This window comes from Protopterus annectens, chromosome 4.part0, assembly GCF_019279795.1.
Source record: "Protopterus annectens isolate FY-2018-M chromosome 4.part0, PAN1.0, whole genome shotgun sequence".
NCBI classification, from domain to species: domain Eukaryota; kingdom Metazoa; phylum Chordata; order Ceratodontiformes; family Protopteridae; genus Protopterus; species Protopterus annectens.
This window is the reverse complement of record NC_056733.1, coordinates 77986896-78008675: the sequence shown is the minus strand read 5'-3', so window position 1 is coordinate 78008675 and position 21780 is coordinate 77986896. Positions and strand designations below refer to the sequence as shown.

General features: G+C 40.0%; 1 protein-coding gene across 1 annotated transcript in view; it reads right to left on the bottom strand.

The window, feature by feature from the left end:
* Positions 1–21780, bottom strand: part of LOC122800214 (hemoglobin subunit alpha-1-like) — a 110469-nt gene that overhangs the window by 31447 nt on the left and 57242 nt on the right. The window lies entirely within an intron of this gene.

The following is a 21780-nucleotide window of genomic DNA, read 5'->3' as shown; positions in this document are numbered from 1 at the left end:
ACAAGGAATCTCTCATTTCCCAGCTATACCACTCAAAAATCCTGAGGGACACCACATACTTAGTGTAACCCAATACAGGTATCCAAGTCTCACTTTAGATCAAACTCTAATGCTCCCACCACTTGCTGAAATTCTTTTAAGGACAGAAAGTTTTTATTTCTACTAAAAATGCAATACAAAAAGTCCCTTCTTCTAACAAAGGATGCTAAACAAGCAAACACAATTAATATACTGTTGTCAAAACATGAGTATTCTCTTCCAGCCATTACCTTACCCTCATCACAAAATGCTAACATCCTTCAAAAAATTGAAAGTAATAACTTGTTACCAAATACAGCCACATCTACCTTCCTGTTACATAGAACTTTTAAACGTATCCACCAAACCTACATCCGCTGCTGAAGAATAACCTACAAATAAGAAGCAGTCCACACTCTCTTAGAAACTACACTAGTAGTTCTCTAGTTAGACTCAAGATTCTCTTGACATTGGAAGACAATTTTTTTACAAAAATAGTGCCTGCTTCCTGGATTAGCCTCCCAGACAAGTCAGGGAGATAACCATTCTAGAATCCTTTAAGAATAAACTAAAAGCAAATGTGACTGCTTTTACAAAATGTTTTTGAAGAATCTATAACTGTTATTTTTGACACTGCAATTCCTGTATTTTTTTTTTTTGTATTAAATTGCTGATACTTTTGTATGTATGTATATGGAGCTTTTCTCAACAAGCCTCCATTGAAAAAGGGCTCACCTTGGCCCAATGGACATTCCTGGTTAACAAACTGCAAATAAATAAAATAAATCTATATTGAAGTCCAGGTTTATTGTTTATGTAAACAAAACTGTGTTTCTTAGTGTAGAGTGAAAAATGTTTAATTGAATAATATATATGCAAACATTTTTTACTTTGTGTCTACAGTACCTATTAAGTGTCATAACTTTCCTTATTGCTACTCTGTGCAGTGCACAATTAATTGTAAATATTATAACAACTTTGTTTTTTCATTAGGTTCTATTGTATCATTATATTGTGGCCAAATGGCCCAGGTCTTGCCTATAAAGGGTCCTTGGACAAGTGTACCTACCAACATCAACAAATGTTAAATAAATATAGTCTGAAAGTGATTCAGGCTGCTTGGTTTTGGCTTTGACTTCCATTTTGTACCTCAGGAAATAGTCATGCTACATGTCAATGGCAGATTCAGGTGTCATCCATTTCTTCAGGGGGCACCTTTTCAAGGAGTTGATAGTCGAGTTCTTCTTGACTGCTCCACTAATTAACTGATCTTGTCTGATTCACAAATAGCACAGGTGAATGGGGGAACCTATAGAAAATGTACTGTGATCTCAGAGTTGGTATATGTAAGTAACAGGGTATGTGGGGGGACACAACATGCTACATGGGGGCCCAGGAGGGCTATTTTAATGAAAAGATGTACGCCAATGACAAAGTATCTCTTGACTTTCTGGCTTATTGAACAGGATCAGTATTACTGACAATTAAATTCAGTCAGCTTATCCTTGATGAATGAGCTGTTAGCATAATGGACCAAACCAATCCTCTTATGATTACTACAAGGAATTATTTATTCTGTACTGTGAGAAGAATGATCAGGAAGTACTGAAGGGTGGCAATGCAATAGTCTTCATAACACATGACCAGTTTGGACTGATAAGCTCAGGGCAATGAGGGGTCTCATTATCTTACCTGAAGGACATAAAGCTTATAATAACACCAATGCACTACTTTTGCTGAGAAGAATGTAGAAATAGCCCAGCGGTCACTCAGATATGGGGGTTGTGCTAGTGGCACATAAAATTTGGACTCAGCATTTCTAAGGATCCAGTCTAGTAAAGAGTGATTATAACTGAGGTGGTAAAGTCTATTTGATCGTGGTTGGGGGGAGACTATCTGTATAAGGGATAGCATATTTGTGAATGACCATAGCAATTGTTTGCTGTATATGCACTACAGCACATCAAAATCCTGAAGTTGACAGAGACTGGTTAGGTCAGAAAAGGACCCATGCTATTCAATATTTTGAAAATTGTAGGAACACAGGTTGGAGGAGGTTTGTAAAGGACAACAATGGAAAGCTTTAGATGGAGTCATAAAATACACAGACAGAAGAATCACTTACACTCCAGATCCATTTTACTAGGTAATTCTGCCAATAGCTGCACCAGAATGGACTTGGACTTTAGCAGTTCCAGACGTAGATTAAGTCAGCTGAAGGTTTCATTCAGGACTTTGTTAATGTAATTATTTCTGAATGATGATAATAGACCCAACATTTGAAGTAGCTGAATTTATTGTCAGTGTTTACTGCACTAAAAGATGTGAAGGACATACCTTTTATTTCATAAAGGGTTATGTAATGAGATTTAGGGTTGAGTTCTATATCTTCAGTCCAACTTTAACAGGATGCGATGATATACCTAATAGCATTTGCCATAACACAACCTAATGCCAATGTGGTGACATACCAAAGGACAGCTTTAGTAGTACAAATCTGTACTAAATTGGTTATATTTCTAATGGCAGTTACAACATAGCAACAAAACAACACTGTAGTGAAGTTTGTACTAGTTAAAACAAATCATTATGAAAGTGTAGGAATAACCCTAATAGCAAGTATAGATGGTATTGTTGCTGAGAATGTCATTTAAGCCTCCTTAAGTAGGAATGTATACTTTATTTATTTATTTATTTGTTTGTTTGTTTGTTTGTTTGTTTATTTATTTATTTATTTATTTATTAACATTTGATTACCAGGAAAGTCCAACTGGGTATGATCTCATTTTCAGAGGAGGCCCTAGGAGAAAAGCTCCAAATTATTATAAAACATTTTAAGAACAATAATTTTACTATCTTCAAAAATAAAACAGAAATATATGCAGTTTAAATAATTATAACAAATTAGACATAATATAAAAACATTGGTTAAGAATCAATACAAGTTATATGACAATCATTTAATATTTAGAGAAATTTTAGACAGTTTGTATATAAATTAAAAGTAAGTTAGACTAATACAAACAGGAACTGCAGTATGAAGTGAGGGAAAAAGTAGGCTTACGGTATATTTAGAGAGAAAGTCGGGGAAGAGAATTTGTGAATTTGATAGAAGTAAGGAAGTAAGTGAAGAAGGGGGAGAAAGGAGGTATAAATAATGAAGATGTACATTTTAGGGATGTAATTTAACCTGCTTTTATTAAAGCCTGTGGCGATTTTACATTTGGAGACTGAAATCCATCTATCCACAACCCCTTTTCCCACCTTTTACTCATGGGGGTCAGGGTGTCACTTCAGCATTAACAGTCATCTAAAGCTAAGGTTTACACCACTGGGTGGCTATCCCTGCAGTGGTAGTTCTTCCATACCACACATTTGCAGGCACACTCACACCTATTTCCAATTTAATGTGTGCAGTCCACCTACTGCATGTCTTTGGAATGTGGGAGGAAACTGGACACCAGAGGAAACCTGCTTGAACACAGGGAGGACATGCAGGCTCCACAAAGAAGGCAACCCAGCCAGGAATTGAACCAGGAAACCTCTTGCTGTGAGGCAACAACACTATCCACTGTGCCACTGTGCCGCCCCCTTGGACACAAGGAATGGGTAAGACATAATGAGTTGCTAGAGTAGATGTAATGCTGAGGTCTCACACTCTCATCAGTAAAATGTCTCAGATACATGCAAGGTCTAGTGCAGTACTCATTAAACCATGTCGGGTATTTAATGTATACACTCAGAGCTTCAAAATCTGATGCTGTGGATATGTTGCACACAATACATTTTGTGTCTCCATCTACAGTATATATACATGTCAGTGTTTGTTTAGCTGTCACCTGCTATAAACCTGTTCCACTAGAAGGTGGCTATTCTGGTCTATTACACAATGGTGCAGCACCTGAAACAGAAAGCACATATTGTTTCTGTTATTCAGAGAAGCTATACTATTTATTTTACAGCTATTGCTTCTTAAACATGTTGAATGCTAACGAATGTAGGCAGTGGTTTCAGGTTTCTGTTTTTCTTGGTATTCCTCCACCATAATATATTGTTCCAGTTGAGGACAAATACTTACTGTTGTGACTTTCAAACACCAATGTATTTTTATTCAAGCATAAATCATCAGTAAACTGTTAACTAAGGAAATGGGCAGGGAATAAGTTATGTCTATATCATTGTCTTTATCTCATTTGTGCAAGGAAGATGGAATATGTTACAAAAGATGTGCAGATTGTAAGCTTAAATGCTCTATCTCAAATTTTTTTGCACATCTTTTTTTCATAAGTTTGACTAAGAACTGACCTTTTCAACCAAAGTGACCTTCATTGCGAAATGTAGAAAAAAGACTCTCTTACAGTTTCATAAATTGTCTTTGCTGATTATGTTCTTCCTGGTCATTCTTTTTCCTTAAATTTTCAAGATACAGGCTGTAGCCACACCTGTAAGAAAATCTAAGCTCCCACTTCCTCATGTGAATCAAATTTAACATGCTAAACCTTTTAATTAAACTGTTCCACTGAATCATTGTTATAGCATCAAGACATGGGTTGCTTTTGTATTAAATGACTGTTCTTGTGGAGAACAATCCATGTAAACAACTGTAAAGCACCTGCTTCCAGTTACAGCATTTTTCTAAATGGCTTCTATGTATCTTCCCAAAACAACAGATAGACTAGCTGATCCATGACAAGGAGGATGAAGCCCTGAGTACAGCCAGGTTGACCTGGATTTGATTAACAGCATGGGTAACTGATGGAAAGGCAGAGAGGATGGGCATTCTTGTCCTGGGTGGGAGGGTGCTTATCAATGACTCTCCCTAAAGAGAGGAGTGGTCCAAAGAGGGCAGCTGCCCTCTTAAGTAGTTAATGAGTGCATGGAGCAAGGAAAAAGAGTGAGAAGGACATATAAAGCAAAAAAAAAAAAAAACTGGAAAGAACAAACACAGGTGAGCCTCCAGGCTCCATCCATGATGATCCATGACCAGCCAAAGCAATACCAGAGAAAGTACTGAGGGGGGTAGGAGATTAGGTATTAGACCCAATGTGGATGTGGGGTATTGGGGAGCTGAGTCAGTGGAAAGAGGTCACGGGGACAAAAAAAGAACAACAGATTAGCCTATTCTACTTCTTTTCGACAGTTACCTTTAATGGTCTTCATTTTCCATGTCTCCCTTCCACTGACAAGATAACACTGTAACTCCCATCTCAAGACTATAACCTTAAACAAGCAGGATACGCAAAACAACTCCATTCTGCTGACAACTATACAGCTGCCACCTAATCTATCCATCCACATTCTCTGTTTCCAGTTATAATCTCCTCCTCAGCTAGTCTCTTCCAACTCCATTCAACATAAAGTCATGTTACTTGTCAAAGAATAATTTCAGTACAGTGTTATAACCTGACTGTAATATTCTTATATTTCTTTCATACATATATGCAAATATTTTTCTTTATCACTGCATATTTGTTTTTGCCTAAATGTCTGGCTGTTACTAATCTATTTATTAACCTTATTAACATTATAAATTACTTTTTTGCTTAGAAGCTTGTCTGTTATTAACCATGTATTTCTACTTTTTTCCATCCTTGGCATAGCCTGAAATTATATACTTTGGATCAGTGGTCTATTATGGTAAACATATTTTATATCAAGATAAATATATGAACATGTTTTGCAAGGTTTCCCTTAATACCCTGTATTATTTGGGATTTCCAACTAAATGTATTTGTATATTTTTTCTTCTTGTGAATTCTACCACAGAAATTTTAATTATGGTTTTGGTCTCCAAGAGAAATGTGCTGCCTTTCTGAAGTTCTCTTTACACTATTATCTTATCTATTTTAGGAAAGAATGGTGCTGTCTTTCTAATACCCCCCCCCCCCGAGATGGGTGTGACTCCTTCTATTATTTCCATGCCTGTCATGAGGTTGCTCCAAACTGCAATCAAAGAAGTAGGCACAGAGTTTCAGTGGCCTCACTTGAACACAAGCACAAGCAAAACCTCTGCCATTTTAATAAATGTTTTTTTTTATCTGTCTTGGACCAGTACTTCCATAAAACAACTGCAATAAATAAACTATATCACTTAAAGACATACAGTGCTGGCCTTGTACTACCTGGATGAGTTTTTTGAATTTGCATACCTTGTCTTAAGCTGAACAGTAAGTCTGGCCAGGACTGCACTGAAATAACTATATTAAGTTGGGAGTCTCGGGTCCGCTAGGCCTCCATAAGCCATGGGGGATCTAGCTGCACTGAGGTGCATGTGAGTGCTTTTTTCCACCCTTTTGATCGAATGATGGCCTTAACAAAAATGTTGACTAAGGAAAGACATTCAGTCTTATTTCCTTAAAAGAAATAAGTTGTGTCCAAACTTTAATGTTCAAAGCTAACAAAAACAGCATTTCCCAATAAACTGAAATAATAAATGCTTACAAAGGACACAAAGAGGCATGTCTGTAAACACCTGGAAATATTGGCCACCTCTCTACTCAAAAAATAACAGTCACTTCCTTTGCACTCTTCTGATGTTAGATTGGGTTTGAAGTGAAATAACAAATGGTCACCATCTTATATTTAAAGTTGTAACTGTCTTGCATATACACATTGTTTCCTCACCCCACCCCAAAAGAATCTACAAAGACCCAAATCAGGGACCACTTTTAAATCTTGCTCTTTTATACACTGAGCTTTGCTAGAATAACAGGTTTTGTATTTGCAAACATTTTCTGAAAGATACAAAGGAAGAAACTCACTTCTGTCATTATTTTGTGACTGCAATCCACTACAACTTGTCAGAAAACCACAAATCTTGTAATAAACACACCAAAACATTAAGCAAGATAAGTGGCAATTCACAGACACATTCATGCACCAGTCATAGCCACTTGTATAAATGTATGCAACTCAGATTTCTGGTTGTGAACAAATAAATGCATAAATAATAACTAAAATCATACCGCTGAGAAAACATACAGGTCAACCCACTGGAAAACCCTTTTGATCTGTCACCCTCTTAGTTTAAGAATTAGTCTGCACTTAGAAAGTTGCAAGACTTAGAGTCTTTACATTGTATTTTCTGAAGGATATGAAGACAGCAAATTGAGCTATCATTATTTAATGTCTGCATTCCTTAACAATTTGCCAGAAAGAAAAAAGTCGCAATTCTGAAGCCCTTCGCTAAACTTGCCTCATGCACCAGTAGTTACTTCCCCAGCCAAACAGTGAAAGAAACAGAAAACTGGCAAGTTGATTGGTCACCTGAACTGACCTACCAAAGGTCAGTGCATATAACCAATCACCTGTCCCATGTGGCACCAGAATCCTAGCTAAAGAGTTCCATGGTCCTGTTCTTTACTTAGCAAAATAAAACAGAAATATCATTTGCAACAAACAGTTTGGGAACTGACACTGATCCACAGATCACACTTTGAGTAGCACTGCTGTACTGTTAATCCCAGATTGTGAGGCTAGGCAGCACCCTGAATGAAACTTTATAGTATCTAGAATATTGCACCCTACTCAGATCTGAGGAAATTCTCAGCATTTCATTATACTGATGCCCCTTGCTATGCACTAAATCATGGGGAATGTAAGACTCTAGTTTGCCATGCAGTGCTGCGACTTCCACAAGTCTCATAGAAACTGGGATCACCGAGAAACAATGTGTTCCAGAAGGCTTGCACACTTACCCGAGACCAAATAATTTTGTAACCATTTCGAAGAACAGGAGATGATAAAAAAGAACACAGAAGCATCCCCCCGATAGCAGATGTATGCAAGAGAACAGCGTTACATGCATAAAAGATAAAGTATGTGCATAAGGAAATGTACATAGACTTCCTAACAACTATGACTTTTGCCACAACATAGGTTCATAGGTTGGTACTAAGCTATTGGCCCTAGGGCCTATGCAAGCCTAGCCATAACAATTCCCAATTCCCTGGATATTTCTTCCCACAATATTTACTTCTCTGGGCCCCTGTCTAGCAGGGCGACTGACATGATCCCCGGGGTGAATTTCCTATCTCCCATCCAATCATCAAGGTTCCTTTCGAAGAGGGCCAATGAGGCGCTCTGCTTGACATGTATGGGCAGTCTATTCCAGAGTATGGGGAGTCTCTGGGTCAGGAACCTATCCCTCCAGCATGTTTTGTTCATTGTGATGACAAGGTTTAGATCCCTAGAGCGTGTGGCTCTGAGGGATTGGGATTACTTTAAGTTGAGCATGTCCAACAGCTCAGGGTTTGACAAGGCCTTGTATGTTAAGCAGAGATCGCCTCTGAGTAGACGATATGCCACAGAGTATAGCTGGAGCTTTTTTAGACAGTCAGCATATGGCATCTGTTTTAGGCCTGTGATTCTTTTAGTGAGGTATTTCTGTGGCCTTTCCAGCTGTTGCAGATGTCTTGTGAGGTACATACCAAACGGGGCATTATACTCTATAATGGGTCTAATGAGGGATGAGTACAGTGGGACAATGACCTCATTTTTTCTGGATGAAAAGCCCTTAGTGATGAGGTGTGCCACATAGAAGGATTTCCTGACTGTTGTGGCGATGTGGTTATCGAAAGTGAGACCACTGTCCACCTGTGTCCCTAAGTCTCTCATCACACTTTCCATGTTTAGCATCCTGCCACCTATGTGGTAATTCATGGGTACATGTTTTTTTTCCAAAGGGGATAACTATACATTTCTTGGCATTAAGCTTGAGCCCATGGCTCTGGCACCAGGCATCTGTTTCTGTAAGGCCTTTTTGTAGAATATCCACATCATTTGGGGATTCAATAATGGCTCCCAGTTTGCAGTCATCTGCAAACTTTGTTAGCCAGAGTCCCTTAGTGCTGGCCTGTACTTCAGAGAAGTAGATGCCAAAGAAGAGTGGTCCCAGGACTGAACCCTAAGGTACTCCACTTGTCACTTGTCTGGAGCTGGATTTGGAGTCGGCTACTTTTACAGTCTGGGTTCTGTCAGTAAGCCAGTTAGCAACCCATCGAGTGACGTAGGGATTTATGCCCGGCTTAGTAAGTTTATCTATGATTCCAGAGTGGGGGATGGTGTCAAAGGCCTTGGCGAGGTCCAGATAGGCTGTGTGGGCCACCTTACTCTCGTCCACAGCTCTGGAGACTGATTCGAAGAAGTCAATCAGATTCAGGAGACAAGATCAGCCCTTCACAAACACAAACTGGGTGGGGTCCAATGTTTGAAGGTTGCCAATGTATTTGTTTATAAGTTCCATGATAATGCATTCCATGCCCTTGCAGATCAGGCTTGTCAGACTGATGGGACGGTAGCTCCCAGGATCCAAGGCGGATCCTCCCTTGTGGAGTGGGATAAGTGTAGCTGTGCGCCACTCAGTGGGCATGAAGCCCGAGGTGAGGCTATGATTAAACATGACACTTAGGTGAGGTGCCAGTTCATTTTGTAGTTCATGTAGTACACAGCCTGGGATGTCATCTGGTCCCATGGATGCTGTATTCTTAGCTTTGGAGAGTGCGGTTTCTACCTGTGTGGCCATGATTATCAGAATTTGGCAATCTTTTGGTATTGAGATGGGCCTTTTAGGGGGTGAGGGGGGGTGAAGTTGGCACTAAATCGATCTGCCAGGGTATTGGCAATATCCTTGGGATCAGTATATTTAATGCCATTCTGTTGTAGCTCAGAGCAGATCTGAGCATTGCCATTTAGATTCTTGACATAACTATAGAATGCCTTGTAGTTGTCTTTGGAATCTTTGGCAATTTTATTTTCGTAACTAGCTTTTGAGGATTTTAGGAGGGATCTCAGCTTCTTACTGAGGCTGGTGAAGGAGTTTTTTTCATCCTTAGACTTTCCTCTTTTCTGCAACAGTTTCTTCCTTCTGTTGTATAGTTTGTTTATAGCAGGGGACCACCAGATTGGCTTCCTTTTTTTGGAGAAGAGCATCTTGGTTCTGTTTGGGATGGCACGATTCATGCATGAGTGGATGTGCTCGTACAGTGCCTTAGTGTAGGATTCTGCAGTCGAACTTCCAGATCCCTTCTGCATGGGTGTTGTGAAGTTTGTCACTTCTGACTTCAGTAGCATGAAGTTGGCTTTGGAGAAGTTTTTTAAGGAGGTTTCCTTACTGGGGGGGTGAGGGTGGGATATGGATGTCAAAGGTGATTTGCTTATGGTCAGACCTGACCAATGAGGGGGTGACCACTGGTGTGGAGCATCTATCTCCCATGTTGGTAATGACCAGGTCTAGGATATTGGCTCCCCTGGTGGGACAATGGATTACTTGATCCAGGGCATTGGAATTTATGAATTCCATGAACCGTTGGGAAAAGGAGTTGGTACCCGAGTAGTTTTCCCAGTTAATGGCAGGGTAGTTGAAATCACCCAGTATTAGGGTGTTTGGTTGTAACTTAATATTTTCCAGTATGTTTAGAAAGGTGTAGTGAGAATCTTGGGGCATTGTGGGAAATCTGTAGCAAGCTACAATTTGGATTGCAGTCTTACCTAGTGTTAGTTGCACCTGGAGAATTTCAGATGCATTGTGTTGGGCAACTAGCCTGGAGGTGTGAATATCCTTGGTGAATATGGACACTCCTCCACCTTTAGTGTTTCGAACTTGGTTTTGTGGCAGAAAAGTGTGGTAAGAATTGTAGCCTGGTATTGCAGGGGTGCTCTCTGGAGCCTTGAACCAGATCTCAGTTACTGCACTGATATCGATGTTCTCCATTTTTAGGAGTGCCTCAAGAGAGTGCATTTTGAGGTTTAGACTTCTAGCATTGAGTAGCATTAACTTCAGATTTTGCATGCTTGTATCTGTTACGGTGGTAGTTTGTAGATTCCGTGAACCACAGTTTGTTAAACTGTACACACCTCCCAAGTTGGTCTTGATAAGAATTTTGAAGCATCATTCAATCAAAATCAAGCAATAATAATCATATCAACCACAAAATTTTAAAAAATTGCATAGGATCCAGTAACACTGAATATTTCATCTGACCAACATTTAAAGACATAGAAAGGCTGGAAGACAATAGCCCCTTTAGAACAGCAGTTTATGTGTGTTTAAGTGTGGGATAAAATTTAAAACAATATCCCCCTATATCCATTTGCAAATGAAATTAAAGGTATTCATCCAAACCAACACCACTTGATACACTACAGGCAATCCTAAGCAGAGGTTGAATGCAGAAATCCATTGCACATACAGAAGGACACTATACAGAATTATGTACAGTCATGGTGATTGGGAGTCTTCAACAGTGGGTGACAGGCTAGCACATCTATTTTTTTATCAGTTAAAACAGATTAAAATCCACATGGAAACACAAACTATTAATGAAGGTTGCTTAACAGAACTCTCCAGTCAAAAGTAAATGAGAATCACCAGAACTCAAAGGGACCTCAGAAACAGTCAGGGAGTACTCTTTTTGAATAATGAAGCTAAGAGATATGTCAACTCAGAAAACCAATGGTTTGGCCATTACAACATTTTAAATAACAATACAAAGCCAAAAAAATTTTGCCCAAACTTAATGGTGATGGAAAATGAAATACTACAACTCTGTTGTTGAAAATAACAACAGTCTCATTTAGTGTTTTCCTTTTTTTATTTCAAAACTATGTAATATTTCTATTTTAACAAAGAACATTGTATACACAACAAACTTCTATTACATGCTGTGTAGAGTAACCAGTAAAACATCATGGAATTAATTAATTGTGCTAAAAATATGGAAATAAATATGAAATATGAGTTTGTGAATAAGTCTTGGTTGAAGTAAAAATGAATCACAATAAAAGAAGTCTGATTAAATTACTTATTTAAAAAGATGTTTTCTGAAAGCAGTTTTAAGGATTGCACCATCATTTAATGTGAGAAGTATGCAAGCCTAAGGTCCAAGAGTGCTTACACAAAACAAAACTTTCTATATTAGCAAAACGACAAGAATGATTTGTAGCTCAGATGGTGTAGTGGTACGCTGCTGTGATTGTAGTGCACAGGGTCCTTGGCAGGGCTGATTATTTGAAAGCAGTGTTAGTAGCACAACAGGTAGCATACTTGCTTTTAGGACAGAGCAGTGGTGCAGTGGTAGCATTGTCACCTCACAGTAAGAGATTCTCCAGTTCGATTCTCAGCTGCGGTGCCTTCTATGTGGAGTCTGTATGCCCTTCCAGTGGGTTTCCTCCAGGTGTTCCGGTTTTCTCCCACATTACAAAATACATGCATCTGGAGCATTTCTCTCCAGGCCTCCACTGACAATTGGCTTTGTTCCAAGTCAGACTTTCCTGGTTAGAAATGTTAAATAAATAAATATATGAACACAAGTACACAATCAAATATAAGTGCTGTTAGCATTCTGTAGAAACAAAGTCTTTCATGCACATTTTCCCAAGGTTCCTCTCTTATCTGCTAATTTTGCACATAATGATAAAGGGAAGTAACAGGGATGCAGTGTTGGACTATAGAAAATACTCCACCCAGCAGAGTGAATATTGAATCAAGATAACGGACACTGTTGATGTGACACTGACCCAATTTGCAAAAATGGAAAAAAATGGATTGTGGATGGCTGGCTGGCTGGCTGGCTGGATGGATGGATGGATGGATGGATGGATGGATGGATGGATGGATTGTGATTTGTCATATCTTTTAATGCTTGTATTCTCCCCACTCCCCAATTAAATGATAGTGTGAATTTTAAAAGTATTATGAGAAAGTGTCCTTTAAATAAATAATTTATTCAGACTTGTTCATTGACTGGTTTCATTTTATTTTAATAAAGGATTTTTTCACAGATTCATAATTATTTCCATATTTTAGCACAGATAGTTTCAGTGGGTGGCCACGCTGGTGCAGCGGTTAGCATTGTTACCTCACAGAATGAGGTCCTCCGATTCAATCCTCTGCTGGGGTGCCTTCTGTGCGGTGTCTGCACAGAAGGCGCCCCAGCAGAGGATTGAACCAGAGAACCTCTTGCTGTGAGGCAAGAGGTTCTCCAGTTCAATCCTCTGCTGGGGTGCCTTCTGCGCGGAGTCTGCATTTCCTCCCTGTGGTCGCGTGGGTTTCCTCCGGGTGCTCCGGTCCCAAAGACATGTAGTAGGTGGATTGGACACTGTAAATTGGCCCCAGGTGTGAGTGTGTGCATGTGTGTGCCTTCTGTGGAAGGTTGGGCGCCAGGCTGGCAACTTGACACTGTAAAACTCTTCTGCCAATCATGAGCGGACAGATGATCCGCTGTGGCAACCCCTAACCGGGAAAAGCCGAAAGAAGAAGAAGAAGTCTGATTCCTTTTGTTTACCACTGAACATTATTCTGATTAGGAACACCTCTTCTAAAGCTCTCTGATCAGGATAGACAAAAACCACACCAGTAGAGATGCATTCAGTTAAACACAAACTTTTAACAGTATTGTTCCTTAACAGTAATACAAGTCTGAAATAGTAATGGTTTCTCTAAGTGCATAATACTTACGTCTTGGTGATACAGCATCATATAAAAGTTTTAGTGTTAAAAAAACATGAATGCAAACTTATGACAGTATGGGGTTAAGTGCATCAAACTGAGTCAAGTGCAAATATATTTATTTATTTTTTATTTTGTAAAATTCCCCACAGAGCAGGCAGAAAAATGCTTGATGTATAGCTGAATCCAAGAACTTAATCAACCAACGAATGAACGTATCAAGCAAACTTTATTACAGAGAGAAAATGTTAGTGCTTTCACAGTAATACCATACCACTTCTTCAGACAAACATGAATGGTAACAGAGCAACTTATATGCATGTGATGTCATCTCAACAGCTCATCTTCCAATAAGACATAACAATAGATAAAAACATGCATTTACATAACCTCAAACCCAGCATTAAAGGCATATGATGTAGACTGTATACATTTAAGTTGAATATCATAAAAGCATCATCATAAATAAAAATAATAATAAAAAGCACAATAAGTGAATAAAACTCCCTATAGCCGTTAGCTCCTTAACACAGGCTTAATGGGGACATGATCATTCAACCCCATAGTCAGATGTGCCACCAACCTGAAGATCCACTCTAACTCAACTACCTCAGTACGAGTAACTATGTTACCTCCTCATAAGCATGGATTGATAACACATAATACCTGGAAAACAAAAGTATGTTCAGGGCCAGTAGACAAAACATGTTTTGCCAAAGCACTAAAATCATGTTGCTTCCTAATACAATATACATAATCCCTGATCCTTTCTTTTAAGTTCCTATTCGTCTTACCAACATAGAACGTATAACAGCACTGACAATGTGCTAAATAAATCACGTTCCTGGTGGAGCAATCAGCAGATGCCCTTAGCTTCCACAGATGACCCGTAGCTGGATGCCTAAAAATCCTAGACTCGTCTATGAACTGACAATAGCTGCATTTATTGCATTTAGATGTCCCCATCAAATGTTGAGGTCCAGACATATCATGTCTAGGAAAACATAGTTGTTGCCTTAAATTACGCTGATTCCTGTAGACAAATCTAGGGCCATCTGCTAATAGGTCGGAGCATCTGCTATCAGTTTGCAAAATATGCCAATTCCTGGTGACTATGTCTTTCACCATATTTATACCATGGGAATATTTCAAAACAATGAGGGGGCAACAATATCTATGGGGTAGTCTGATGGAGTGTCTGTCCTGAGCAGAGAAATACAGACACGCTCTACTTTCACGCTCAGTGGTTATTCTAGCACAAGCTTGATCTACTTCGGCTGGGGTATAACCCCTAGCTGCAAACTCATTCTTTAAATCTAACAGACTTCTTTCAAAGTCAGATGTAGTGCATGACAATCTCAAAACTCTAAAAGCCTGACAAGTAGATCAAGCTTGTGCTAGACTAACCAGTGAGCATGAAGGTAGAGTGTGTTCGTATTTCTCTGCTTAATACAGACAATCCATCAGACTACCCTGTAGATATTGTTGCCCCCCCCCCCCATTGTTTTGAAATATTCTCATGGTATAAATATGGTGAAAGACATAGTCACCAGGAATTGGCATATTTTGCAAACTGATTGCAGATGCTCTGACTTATTAGCAGATGGCCCTAGATTTGTCTACAGAAATCAGCGTAATTTAAGGCAACAACTATGTTTTCCTAGACATGATATGTCTGGACCTCAGCATTTGATGGGGACATCTAAATGCAATAAATGCAATTATTGCCAGTTCATAGACGAGTCTAGGTTTTTCTATGCATCCAGTTACGGGTCATCTGTGGAAGCTAAGGGCATCTGCTGATTGCTCCACCAGGAACGTGATTTATTTAGCACATTGTCAGTGCTGTTATAAGTTCCATGTTGGTAAGATGAATAGGAGTTTAAAAGAAAGGATCAGGGATTATGTATATTGTATTAGGAAGCAACATGATTTTAGTGCTTTGGCAAAACATGTTTTGTCTACTGGCCCTGAACATACTTTTGTTTTCCAGGTATTATGTGTTATCAATCCATGCTTATGAGGAGGTAACATAGTTACTCGTACTGAGGTAGTTGAGTTAGAGTGGATCTTCAGGTTGGTGGCACATCTGACTATGGGGTTGAATGATCATGTCCCCATTAAGCCTGTGTTAAGGAGCTAACGGCTATAGGGAGTTTTATTCACTTATTGTGCTTTTTATTATTATTTTTATTTATGATGATGATTTTATGATATTCAACTTAAATGTATACAGTCTACATCATATGCCTTTAATGCTGGGTTTGAGGTTATGTAAATGCATGTTTTTATCTATTGTTATGTCTTATTGGAAGATGAGCTGTTGAGATGATGTCACATGCATATAAGTTGCTCTGTTACCATTCATGTTTTCTGAAGAAGCGGTATGGTATTACCATGAAAGTGCTGACATTTTCTCTCTGTAATAAAGTTTGCTTGATACGTTCATTTGCTGGTTGAATAAGTTCTTGGATTCAGCTATACAGTGAGCGTTTTTCTGCCTGCTCTGTGGGGAATTTTACAGTCTTGTTCATTTGCTGCTGTTGGGTTTATTTTCGTTATTTTTTATTTTACTTAAATTTGATGACTGGGGAAGGCCACTGGGCCAAGAAGAGCTTGGTTTCAGTGGAGGACCTGGGAGAAAAGCTCCACAATAATTGCAAGTTACATTTCACACGTTACAAAAGGACATAGTTCATACAGCTAATTAAACATTTACGGATAGGCTCCATGATATTTGCAATTGGCTTGTCACAATGTACAAAAATGAAAGACATACTTCAATACAGAAATTTTAACATTTACATAAAGTGAATATTTTTGTTATAAACTCAGTTGTAGGTTTAATATTTCAAAAATATATAGCTACTAGCCATTAGTAGGTTAGGAAAATATTATGCATGGAGAGGGTAATAGTATATTTGAGATTGGAGAGTATAGTACAATAGATATTAGAGAGAAAATTAGTTTTTGGTAGGGGAGGGACTGTTTTGGGTGGGATGAAATAATAGTAGAGGTAGTTGGATGAGTCAGTGCAAGGTAGAATGGAATTTATTTTATTTATTTATTTTATTTTAGTTTACATTTGTTAACCCGGTAGAGTCCGTCTGGACCAGTAGCCCATTTTCAGCAGAGACCCGGGGAGATAAGCTCCATAACAATATTTATAGGCTATTGGCCCTAGGGCCTATACAAGCCTAGCCAAAAAGGTACCCTGGCTTTCGCCACCCAAGAAAATTATTTGCCCCTGTCAAGAAGAACTACAGAAGTGATCCCCAGGGTGAATTTCCTATTACCTATCCAATCATCAAGATTTTTCTTGAAGAGTGCTAATGTGGAGCTCTGTTTGACATAGATAGGTAGTCTGTTCCAGAGTATGGGAAGTCTCTGGGACAGGAATCTATCCCTCCAGCATGTTCTGTTTATTGTGGTGACAAGGTTTAGGTCCCTAGAGCGTGTAGCTCAGAGGGATTAGGATCTCTTTAAGTGGAGCATGTCCAACAACTCTGGGTTTGACATTGCTTTGTATGTTAGGCAGGGATCACCTCTGAGTAGGCGATATGTGACAGAGTAAAGCTGGAGTTGTTTGAGACAGTCTGCGTAAGGTATCTGTTTGAGGCCAGTAATCCTCTTCGTGAGGTATTTTTGCGACCTTTCCAGTTGTTGTAGATGTCTTGTGAGGTACATACCAAAAGGGGTGTTGTACTCTATAATGGGTCTAATGAGTGATGAGTAGAGGGGGAACAATGATCTCTTTTATTTGGATGAGAAACCTTTTGTGATGAGGTGTGCCATGTAGAAGGATTTCCTGACCACTGTGGCAATGTGATTATCAAAGGAGAGACTACTGTCCACCTGTGTCCCAAGGTCTCTTATCACACTTTCGGTGTTAAGTAGACTACCGCCTATGTGGTAGTTCATGGGTACAGAGTTTTTACCAAAGGGGAGGACAATGCACTTTTTGGCATTGAGCTTGAGACCATGTCTTTGACACCAGGCATCTGTCTCAGTGAGGCCCTTTTGTAGGATGTCCACATCATTAGGAGTCTCAATTATGGCTCCTAGTTTGCTGTCATCTGTGAATTTAGTTAGCCAAAGACCTTCTGTGTTAGCCTGTACTTCAGAGAAGTAGATACCAAACAGGAGAGGACCCAGGACTGAACCCTGTGGTACTCCACTTGTCACTGGTCTGAAGTCTGATTTGGAGTCTGCTACTTTTACAGTGTGGGTTCTGTCAGTAAGCCAGTAGGCAACCCATCTTGTGACATAGGGATCTATACCTACTTTAGTAAGTTTATCTATAATTCCAGAGTGGGGGATGGTGTTGAACACCTTGGCGAGATCTAGATAGGCTGTGTGAACCATCTTACCCTCATCTATGGCTTTGGTGACTACTTCAAAGAAGTCTATCAGGTTTAGGAGACATGATCTGCCTTTTACAAACCCAAACTGTGTGGGGTCCAGAGTTTGGAGATCTCCAATGTCTTTGTTTATGAGTTCCATGATGATACGTTCCATGGCCTTGCAGACGAGGCTCGTCAGGCTAATGGGGCGGTAGTTCCCGGGGTCTGTTCTGCCCCTCCCTTTGTGGAGTGGGATAACTGTCACGGTGCACCATTCAATGGGCACAAAGCCTGAGGTGAGGCTATGATTGAACATGGTACTTAGGTGGGGTGCCAGTTCATTCTGTAGTTCATGTAGAATGCAGCCTGGGATGTTGTCAGGTCCCATGGATGCTGTGCTCTTGGCTTTGGAGAGTGAGGTTTTTACCTGTGCAGCCGTGATTACAGGAAGTTTGCATTCTTCCGGTATAAAGATGGGCCCTTTAGGGGGTGAGAGGGGGGTAAAGATAGCACTGAACCTATCTGCCAGGATGTTGGCAATATCAGTTGGTTCTGTATATTTAGTGTCATTGTGCTGTAACTCAGAGAAGATCTGAGTGTTGCCATTGAGATTCTTGACATAGCTATAGAATGCTTTGTGGTTGTCTTTAGAATCAGTGGCAATTTTGTTTTCATAACTAGCTTTGGAGGATTTTATGAGGGATCTCAGTTCTTTCTGAGGCTGACCAGGGAGTTCCTCCAATTGTGGGATTTTACTCTTTTTTGCAACAGTTTCTTTCTTCTGTTGTAGAGTTTGTTTATGGCAGAAGGCCACCAGATTGGCTTCCTTTTTTTGGAGGATAGCATCTTGGTTCTGTTAGGGATAGCACAATCCATGCACTTGTGTAAGTGCTTATAAAGTGCATTTGTGTAGGATTCAGCAGTCATACCTCTATTGTCCATCTGCATGGGTGTCCTGAAGTTTACCACTTCTGTCTTAAGAAGCATGAAGTTGGCTTTGGAGAAATTTTTTACGGTTGTTTTCCTAATGGGGGGTGGGAGCGGGATGTGTATGTCTAGGGTGATTAGCTTGTGGTCGGATCTGACCAACGAGGAGCTGACCTCTGGTGTGGAACACCGGTCACCCATATTGGTGATGAAAAGGTCTAGGATATTGCTGCCCCTGGTTGGGGTGTGGATAAGTTGATCCAAGGCGTTGGAATTGATGATTTCCAGAAAAAGTTGAGCAAAAGAGTTGGTACATGAGTAGTTTTCCCAGTTAATGGTAGGGTAGTTGGAATCATCCATTATTAGAGTGTTGGGTTGTACCTTAATATTTTCCAGTGTATCAGGAAAAGAGGAGTGGGAATCCTGGGGCATGGTGGGGGATCTGTAGCAAGCTACAATCTGGATTGCAGTTTTGCCCAGAGTTAGTTGAACTTGGATAATCTCGGATGCATTATGCTGAGCAACTAGCTTGGAGGTGTGGATATCCTTAATGAATATAGACACGCCTCCACCTTTAGCGTTTTGGTCCGGGTTTGGTGGCCGAAAGGTGTGGTATGAATTATAGCCTGGTAATGCAAGGGTGCTCTCTGGAGCTTTGAACCAGGTCTCTGTCACTGCACAGATGTCAATGTTCTCCATTTTAAGGAGTGCCTCGAGTGAGTGCATTTTGAGGTTTAGACTTCTAGCATTGAGTAGCATTACCCTCAGATTTTGCTTGCTTGTACCTGTTATGGTGGTGAATTTGTCATTTGAACCTTGCCTAAAAAAGGCACTATAGGGCTGGCAAGAGCCTTTGCCAGTATCCCGAATCCCAAGGGCGACAGGTGCAGGCCATCTCTGGCAAAGTAGTGTGGTCTGTCGATTATGTCATCCCAGGCAGACAGATACTGGATTCCCTTAGAATGACACCAGAAGCTTAGCCAATTGTTAAAGTCAATCATTTTGTCCTTGTACTGTGGTATCATTCTGGGTGATGGCAGGATGCTACTCAGGGCTAGGGTCATACCTGCCTGGGCTACAAGATCGGAGAACTCCTCCATGTCTCTTTTCATGTAGTCCAGGGAGGTACGTCTCAGGTCATTCACACCAACATGGACAATGACAGAGTCATATTTGTACTTGTTGTGGAGTGACCTGAGTGCGTGCATTATGTGGCGGATCCTGGCACCTGACAGGCAGCTGACAGTAACTTTTTCCTTGTTTAGCCTGGTGAGTGGAACATCAGTGTGCCTGACTATAGAGTCACCTATGACTAAAGTGTTGGGTACGTTATGCCTTATGGGCTATAGTTGATTGGCACACTGAGTATGTGGACTATGTGTCATTTGGGTTGTGTTGGGGGGTGGAGATTGCTTGCATTTCTGCTTTGGAGGTCTCTGTTGTTTGGGCAGATTTGTGCTGAGAGCCTCCGCGAATGTAGGTGAGTGTTTTGTGCTTCTGTGTGTGTGTTTTGGTGGCGTAGGTTTTGCGGGACTATGTGATGAGTGTGGTGTGGTGCAAGTGTTTACCTTCTCCTCTTGACTGTCTAGGCCAGTCTTTGGTGACGAGAGCTTTGCTTCCATTTGGGCTATATAAGGGCATCTCTCACAGGTCATAGTGCTGGGTGGTAGGAGGAGAGGGTTGTCTGTGTACATGAGGCAAATGCTTCATTGTCCCAAGATGCCCAGATTCATCAGACAGACAGGAGAAAACACCGGGAGCTGATCTTTAGACATGCCTGAATAGGTGCTTATATATTAAGTACTAAAAACTGTTTTCCTCAAGACAAGTGAGGAAAGTTGAGTGCTGTAGTAATTTGTAACTTATTTAGTGCTTACAATGAGTTCTGAACAAGTGCTGAGCTCAAAGAAACAGATGAGTGCTAAAACTAAAAAGCTGGCTAGTTGCAAGGGAAATTTTGAAGAACAGACTTTATGGTGCCAGGAATAGTTTAACCCCAGTTAAGTGGGGGGGTGGCTTAGGAGCTCACAAACAGTCCTGGACACAGCAAATCCGTATCTGGACAAAACCTGCCACAGGAAAGGGAGGAAGCAAGCTTAGAATTTTTTTTTTCCAGTAAAGTGGAAATGGAGAAAGCTGGAACAGAAGTTAATTCAATGTTAAGAATCTGAGTGGGTTGGCCTTCACAAATGTTCTCTATTAGATTAAGTGAACTAATGACACTAGACTGGGAGGAGTGTCACAGATCAAATATACAGTATGGGCGGGCAACTGCAAAGCCACCAAGTATAAGAACACACAACACTAGGGACGGTGGGTGGGAAAAATTACAGTTCCTAGCTGTAGCCACTAAATGAAAGTTTTAAACAGATCAAGGTGCAGACTCGAGAATGCTTTTAACTGTAAACAGACAATTATCGAAAAATGCACAGAAAAGCTCAGATAGAGCACTCACAAACAGAAAATACAACTCTCAGTATGAAAAAGCAGTTTACAGTTAAGTAATGTTAAAACAGTATAAATCAGTACATAAATTCAGTGAAACAATAAAAAAAGCTTTATAACAGTGCAAAATTTAGTAGATCAACTGTATAGCACAATTAAAGTGTTTCAGAAGTGCAGTTCAGTGAAATAAGTGTAAGAAATAACTTATCCTGCTCTTGGAATCTTAAGGAATTTCCACTTATGAATTGCAATCCAGAGCCTAACAATACAAGCAGAGCCTTTATAAGACAGTGGGTTTATATAGCAGTAAGAATGAAAGAGTTGGAAGATCAGATTACTACTCAGCCCCTGCTATTACCCAATCACTCGTACTACCTTTATTTAACTTTATCTTCATGTAGTGGGAGATATCTATTTGTGTGCACGTTGAGGTTGTGTTTTTAAAAAATTTGCAATCGGCTCTAGCTGCACAGGTGTAAAGTTTAGCATTGGTTGCTACTTAGAGGAGAGTTGGAACAGCTTGTTTGTTACTCCAGTGGCAATATAAGTGGTTATTACAGGGCGCAACTTGATTTGTGTATATTAAAATCTGCTCTGTAT